The sequence below is a fragment of the Hibiscus syriacus genome, unplaced genomic scaffold (assembly GCF_006381635.1).
Source record: "Hibiscus syriacus cultivar Baekdansim isolate YM2019G1 unplaced genomic scaffold, ASM638163v2 tig00116983_pilon, whole genome shotgun sequence".
In the NCBI taxonomy this organism is placed as follows: domain Eukaryota; kingdom Viridiplantae; phylum Streptophyta; class Magnoliopsida; order Malvales; family Malvaceae; genus Hibiscus; species Hibiscus syriacus.
The window spans coordinates 897540-906180 of NW_024063506.1; the positions used below are offsets into that span (position 1 = coordinate 897540).

The following is an 8641-nucleotide window of genomic DNA, read 5'->3' on the forward strand; positions in this document are numbered from 1 at the left end:
TAAATGATATAACATAACTGGTCTAAATTTTAATTGATCACTTATTTAACCGATCATGTTACTTTTTTAATCGTTTTTTAAACACCGCGCGGCAGAACTTCCCTCAAATGTGGCACCCTCCCCAACCTTTAACTTGGGCACCACGATCATAGGCGTAGGAGTTGAATTCGAACCATCCATTCCAGCCTTAGTCAGAAGCTCAACAATTTACCTTTTCTGACTAAGTAACAATATATTTCAATGCTGAAGGATTTTCATACAAAGAAAGAACTCAGCTTGAAAAGAAACTCAGCATTGATCTGCTGAACTACCTCATCCACTTTCTTATCATCACTACCAGTGATGATGATGTCATCCACGTAGACCATTAACAACAGCTTGGACCTCTCACCATTTCTAATAAATAAAGACAAATCAACCTTTGAATCGGAAAAACCCAGCTTGGTTGTAAGAGTGGTCTTCAAAGTACTATACCAAGCCCTCGGAGCCTGTCTAAGGCCAAAAATAGCCTTCCTAAGACAGCAGACCAATTCCTCACCATTTAGCTCATATTGCTCGAAGCCAGGGGATTGGCTCATATAGATTTCTTCAGATAGATCCCCATTCAGAAAAGCATTGTTGACATCTATATGTCGAATTTTCCATCCTTGAAGAACACAGGTAGCTAGAATAGCCCGGAAATCACAACGAGCCACCTGAGAATACCCCTTGGCAACCAAACGTTCTTTAAATTGTTCTACAGTTCCATCCGATTTATGTTTTACCTTGAACAACCATTTACATCTAACTGGCTTACGTGTAGGAGGTAAAGATTAAAGCTCCCAAGTGCCATTTTTAAGAAGAGCAGAATATTCTGCTTGAATTGCTTCTTTCCAAGCAGGTTGTTACGATGCTTCAAAAACTGTTGAAGGCTCAATGACCCCCTCAGATACAAAAGTTTAAGCCTTGAAAATACTAGCCTTCCCTCTAGTGAGCGCATGATGAACATTATGAACAATCAGAACCAATGGGGATTTCAACGGTTGATAGTTGCTCCAAATAGGGGTTATTTGTTTTGTTTTTCCAGATTTTAGAGTAAAAGGGGAATGTAGAGAGAAGCGACAATGTGAGAGAGGGAGAAGGTTATGGAATGCGACTGGGAAGAGATAAAATCAAATGGGGTGGGGCAAATTTTCATTTAAAATAATATATATTAATTTGTAAAAACGACAGTGTTCCAATGATGATCAACCCATGTTTTGAAAAAAGGTTATTTGCGTGTAAGGTCCATTAGTGTTGGATTGTTGTATTTTAGTTCTTAAATTGAGATATTGGAAAGTTTTAATTTAGACAGTAAATTTTTTTTTACATATTTAATTTTAGTCTATGAATTTAGTTGTTTTGAATTTTTCTTTGTTTATACATTTAGTATGTTCTTTTTCATATTTATAATTCAATCCCTAAGTCGAAATTTTTATGTATTTAATTTTAGTTTCTTTATTTTACGCGTATTTAATTCTTGCCCTTTATATTACTGTATTTAACGTTTGTTGTTTAGACATTTGGGCTCTAATTTTTTTTATTTTAAGTTAAGTTTGTGCATTATATGTTAGCATGCATTTAGTTTATACAGTATAGTATATATAAATATATGATATAATTTTTGTATGTACATGTCACTTTACACGAGAATTTTTAATATTTTCTTTGTTAATAGAATATCATTTTTTTAAATTAATTAATTATTGCAGGGTAACCTCATTTGCATAACTCGATATATTACATAATTAGATTAAGGGTAATATACTATTAATTTAAAATTATTTTAAGTGGATTGTCATAACGCATTTGAGATCCGCTTTTAATGATTTTAAAATAAAAATGTATCCCATCAGTGACGCCTAAAAATTGATCTATCACTTTAAAATTTGGGAATTGAAGAAAAAGAAATGTTCGGCTATTTAAACTTATCGAGAAAATGTTGTTATAGCTTTTAAGATCTGGTCTCGATATTTGTAAATAATCGAACATTCTTTATCTTTCTAAAATGATTCGGTAATGTTAATTTAATTCATTTGAGTGCTTTTGAATGTTTTTAAATTTATATCTTTGTTTTATGTGATTAAAAGTCAAATTAAGTTCGAATTTGTAAAGTTCATTGCAAAGACGTTAATTAATCGACTAGGTACCGATTTAAGGCGTTGTGGAGGTACTAATCCTTCCCCACACGTAACCGACTTCTGAACTCATTTTTTTGTAACGCAGACTTCAATTTATTATTTTAATTAAAATTAATTTTTATTTAAAATGACAAAGCTTTTTTGGATGCCCAATCACACCCTAATCAAAAATTGATGGCGACTCTTCGAATCGTATTTTTTCGATCGTAAAAGAAGTCTAAAATTTTTTGAAATGAGAGATATTTTAAATCGTATTTATTTTTAAATAAAAAATAGAATAATTAAGAATTATTGTGATTTTTAAAATTTTATTTTTTTTTTAAGAAAAAAATCGTTCCCACAATGATAAAGAGATGAAAACAGTTTTTGCAGATGAAATGGATGAAGATGATGTAAGTGAAATGAAAGAAGATAAAATATTGGGTGATGTGGATGATGATAATGATGATGGTGACGAAATAGATGTAGTATTTGGAGATGATGTAGATGATGAAGATGGTGCATGAGTAGAAGATAAAATAGCAGTGTATGAAGACGGATTTTCCATATGAGAAGACAAAGGATTGGATGAAGAATGAAAAACGGGAAAAGAAGACAAAATATGTTAACTTGGAGACTCTATGGGAGATTGAGCCAAAACGGGATTTACACAATTACTTACTGGTGACAGATTATTTGTTGGAATAGCCACTGCTGGAAAAGAAGTTGCAGGTAAAGAACTAGACCATGTTGCAGGCTGACATGACATGATAGGACCTACAGAAGCACCTAAAGTTTTTCCAGAACCTAAACCAGCAGTACCTACTCCTGACACCGAACTATTTACGGACTTGACAAAAGGTTATTTCCTAGAGGTGAAACACAACTATGACCAGAAGGTAATACAAACAGAAAAGAGGAAAAACCAGACTCTTTCGTGGACCTGTTTGACACTTGAGTTTGACTATTGGGTATTGAAGACATTTTTTTCAAAAGGAAAAACGGACTAATCAAACCTAACATGCCTAGAAATAAAAATATGACCATTAGACACAATATACTTATACCCCTTATGAACAGAAGAATATACCAGAAAAGTACACACGACGACCAATATTGAAGTTTATTCTTGTTGTAAGGTCTTAACAAAGGGTAACACATACAACCAAAAACCTTTAATAAACCATAATCAGGCAGCTTGCGAAAAAATTCTCATACAGTGCCATACCTGACAGAGCACTTGTTGGCGTTCTATTTATTAGGAGCACCGCACTTGAAAAGGAAACATACTAGTATATCAGAGGCATGGAAGCTTGCGCAAGCAAAGAAATCCCCATCTCCACTATTTGCCTATGATTTCGTTCCACCCATTTTTCTCGTATGGGGACATGATTTCCGATGCACGATTCCTTGAACTTTAGGGGTGATTGGATCATGGAGATTCCTCGTGGGTATTTTTTATTTCAGACTCAAATTTTTATGTTTGGATGAAAAATATTCTCAATAGGAAATAATAATATATTTTAAACAGTAAAAAAAATTCTCTGTTTATTGAGAATGTTAATTCCGTGCTTTTCTTATGTATTCTTTATTTTCTGTTTTAAGGGCTAAAATATCCTCTTTTCTCGTTTGCCTCTGCTTCTTCTCGCAAACGTTCTTTGTTCTTGAACTCCACGGCACAAATTAAATCCTACGGTATGGGATCTGACTTTTATCTGTTAGATTTTCAGATTTATCAGTTTATGTGTCTTGGGTGTTTATGTCTATGTCTATAATTCTTTCCTATCATAGACTTCTCTTCCCTCCCACCCCCTTCCTCTATTTGTGGCACCTGCGATTCAAATCTACGCTAAGGTAACATCTCCACCTCCTTAAATTATCAATTTGGAACTTTTCGTTTTTGCGTTGTTCTGATTTGTCAGTAGTTTCATAAGTTTTTTTTTTCTTTCTGTTTTTATGTTTATATTTCGTTTTACCTTGATTCTGGGTTTTGTTGAAAAACGATGTAGAACTTAGTTCTATCCGTTTAGTCTCGGGTAATTGACTCGGCCTGTTTCTAATTGGATTATAATTTTCTTAAATCATGATTCCATGAAGGGAAGCTGATTTTGCTTTAATTGAATGTAATGAGTATTCATCTTTTAATCTGAAAATATTGAAGAATATTTACAGTTTTAGCTAGTCGTATGAACAATCTTGATTTCTGAATAATTTGTTTTTATTGTTTGGGCAGCTAAATTCTCAATAACCCAGTTTTTGTATTCAAGAGAAAATGACATTGGTGGTAATTTGTGGACAGTCCTGTAGTAGGAAATCCACAGCTGCAATATGTCTGGCTGAAGCTTTGAATGATTTGGAATGCAAACAGACGGTGAGGATCATTGATGAAGCTTCGTTTCATCTTGAGCGCAATCAGAGTTATGCTTATATTCCGGCGGAGAAGAACTTGAGGGGAGTTCTCCGGTCTGAAGTTGATAGATCTGTGTCCAAAGATAATATCATTATAGTTGATTCTTTGAATAGTATCAAGGGTTACCGATATGAGCTATGGTGTTTGGCTCGCGCTGCAGGGATACGGTATTGTGTCGTTTATTGCGATGTTGAGGATATGCAGTGTAGGAAATGGAACGAGGACCGTAGGGAGAAAGGAGAGGCAGCATATAATGATGTCATATTTGAGGATTTAGTTAGAAGGTTCGAGAATCCGGATAGAAGAAACAGATGGGATTCACGTTGTTCGAGTTGAGGCCTCAAATTGATGGCGTGGAGAAATCATGTAATGCCGTTGCGGATGCAGTTTCTTATTTGACGAAAAAAGTGGACTCAAAATCACGCGATGTTAAGGTTTTGCAACCGACGATCGCCACGCAAAACACGGTTTTCATATGCAAATTCTTTGTATGAGATGGACAAAGCTACACAGTAGGTGATTAATGTTATTGTTGAGGCACAATCCCAAGCCATTGGAGGACCACTTGCTGCTATTTCTAATGGTCAGGATTTACCAAGTATTGATATTTCCCAACCTATTGGATTGCCTGAGCTATGAAGACTACGGCGTAGGTTCATCAAGTTAACGGGACAAACAAGTTTGAGTGGGCGACCTCCGCCTTCTGATGCTGACAGCGCTAAAAAGATGTTCGTAGATTATCTAAATAGAGAACTAGGAACCATATAGGATCACCCCTTCATCATTGTTGTCAAAACTATTAATGTTTTGTTTTTTGTTGCTTTCCCTAATGAGCAGTTATTGATTCTCTTGAAATTATTGGACTTGGCATTGAGAGCCATGAAGGGGCCAGTTTACTTTTACAGGATTATGTTAATATGCTAAGTTGCAGGGTTTTGTCGATCGAGTTCCAATTATTACTTTTACAGATGATTCTCCCCATGTTATTCGGACTCGAGTGTGAGTGTAGGATGCTAGTATGTATCTCACACTGGTATGGTGACCTTTTTTAAAGAAGTTCATGTATTTGGAGAATCCTTAGAAGTTGCATCTCCGTATATATATATATACACGCTCGACACATACTTTAGAAGCGGATACTCAAGGAAAAATGAAGAGTCAAGACTTCTCATCCTGATGAGATGGGCACGGGTGGGGTGGGTCGAGTTTTCGGCCTATCCCGACCCTTGTCTGAAAGTTAATGCCCTCCACTCGACCTCTACATGTCCCGACATCAGAGAATATTTCACATAAGATCAAATTTTAAAAATTATAATCTCATAAGATCGATTATATAAGATTTAGTTAATTTGGTTAAAATAAGTTAGAAAACAAGGGTCGCATGAATTAGTTCTTACTGTATTTCCCTTCCATAGTTAATTTGGTTAAAATAAGATTTATTTAAGCATTGCAAAAAAAAAAAAAAGGATTTTAAAGCACAATGAGAAGACAACAATATTTTATTAAAATATTAACAAAGATAATGATGAATGACGGTGAAATATAAAATTATAGATAATATGATTTTTAGTGTTATATTTTCTTATTTATTTGAATTATGTTTTTGTAATATAAATTAATGAGATAAATAATAATGATAAAGTATGCATAATTAAATATAAATATAAAAGATAAATAAATAAATTGTTGTATATAAAAGATATAATAAATATTATATATTAGATAACAAAAATAATTTACATCTTTTTATTATTATGAATATCTATGAAGAATTTCCACTATGTAAATATTTAGTTAAATATTGATGTAAAATTTTAATATATTTTAATATAAATTATATAAAATTTAATATTAATTAAAATTAAAATAATACATGATATATTTAAATACTCAAATAATATATTATCAACAAATAGAATTTTGATATAAATAATTTTTATTTAAATATTTAGAATTTCACTTGTTAAAAAATAAATATAGAAAAAGGACAATTTGGTAAAATATACATTCCAGTAATCTTTTATTCCTCCAACCAAACACTGTAATCTTACATTCCTGCCAAACCAACCAAACACAATAATATAACATTCCCATTAACCCTATTCCCTAGTAATCTTTTATTCCCACTTATAATCTTATATTCCGTGAACCAAACGCACCCTTAAGGTAATAACTCAAAGCCTCAAACTCTCCTCCATAATCAGTTTGAAGCATTTTCAACTAAACTCCAAGTTGTCGTTCAACCTTCTTATGAAACTGAATAAAAGCTTCTTTCACCTGAGACTTCAGCTTCAGAAAATAATACTTAAAACCACTCGAACTCACAGGAGCAGGACCCCACACAGCCACAAGTAATTGTAAAGGTTGCACATAAGTAGTACAAGATAAAGAAAATGGCAACTTAGATGTTTTACCATACTGACAAGCATGACATCAAGCAGAATATGCAGAATCAATTTTATTAGAAGAAATGTTAACATTACATTTCAACAAGACTTTAATAACAACCTCTAGAGAAGGATGCCCAAGCCTCCTATGCCAAATGTCCAAAGTATTTTTAGAAATAGTAACATGACAAGACCCATTATTAACAAGGGTTTTATTTCTAACAACCAAACCCCCATGATTAGAACCACCAAGTTTATACAGACCATCTTCCTTATAACCTTCCAGCAAAACTTCCTTAGAATCTAAGTCTCGAACCAAGCAAGTAACCGGAAGAAATTCAAGTGACACTCTATTAGCCTAAGTGAATTGAGAGACATACACCAAATTCTTAGTAATGTTCGGTACAAACAAGCCTTTATTCAACCTAAACTTTATAGAATTAGAAAGCAATGAAGATTGCCCGGTACATTGAATTGGCAGTAAGTTACCATTACCCACTTGAACAGTACCTGAGGTAGAAGAGGATGAACCAACTTGCAAAATATTGAAATCACTCGTAAAATGATGGGTGGCACCAGAGTCTGGATACCAGGCATCATCAGCAAGAACTTCGGGTGTAGCAAGGTGAACTTGAGAAGCTGTGAGAGCTTGAGCAGAAACCATGGGCGTAGGAGAATTTGACATACTTACTGGTATAAATTGAAGAACCGAATGGACTGAAACAGCAGAGGGTGTGGAAATCATAAATGGCTGAACCAGATGATTTTGAACCTGATTATGAACTTGATAAAAAAACATGAGACTGACTTAACATGGGTACAACACTATAATAAACAACACTGTAGGGAGATGAATTCACAATATTTTGAGGTGTGATAGCACAAACAGATAATAACACCTATCCACTAAATGCTCTAGCCTACCAAAAAGTTGACATTGAGGCCTGGAAGAATTCCTACCACGCCCCCTGCCTCTATTATTATATTGATTACCAGTATTATTATGCTGACTGTTAGCACTCAAATTGAAGTCACCATAACCGCTCATATTAGAAGTCTGCCCAGACCACCCTTGCCCAACAGTTTGATGTGTAGTCAAATGTACAGAATCACTGATGTTATCACCTAGACTACTCTGTCGAGCATCTGCATCCAACAAAATGGTACTAACGGCATCAAGATCAGGAGAATTAGTACTGGCAGTCATTACAGTAATAATGGACTCATACTCGATAGTCAAACTGCACTTATTTTTATCCTGACTTTTTTTTTTTATTTATTTAATTATTAATAATATTATTAATTATATTATTATTATTATTATTAACATATTTACAATTACATTTTTGTACATGCCTTGAAGCCCAATCCAACTACAACATCAGGCCCTCACCCAAGCAAGCCCAATACACACAAGACCCAGAGCCCAATCCAGACAACCTAGCAATTGACTCCGGGTTCCAAATTGACCCAAACCAGCCTAGAAACCCCAGATATGGATCCGACCTAGTTCAGTCGACCCGAGATAAATAGGGTTTTAAAACCCTAACTAAAGGGGACTATCACCGCCTGTGCTTCTACTGTCGCCACTGACACTCCTACCAGGGTTGTCCCAGCCGGCCACCTGCACAACAGTGACCCTAAATCATATCAAGCATCAAAAATAAATAAAAATAATGGAAACCAAGGACAAATATTATCCCAAG

At 34.3% G+C, this 8641-nt stretch overlaps 1 pseudogene; it reads left to right on the top strand.

The window, feature by feature from the left end:
* The first annotated feature begins 3956 nt into the window (after nt 1–3956).
* LOC120192895 lies at nt 3957–5399 on the top strand (annotated as a pseudogene).
* Nucleotides 5400–8641: the final 3242 nt, after the last annotated feature.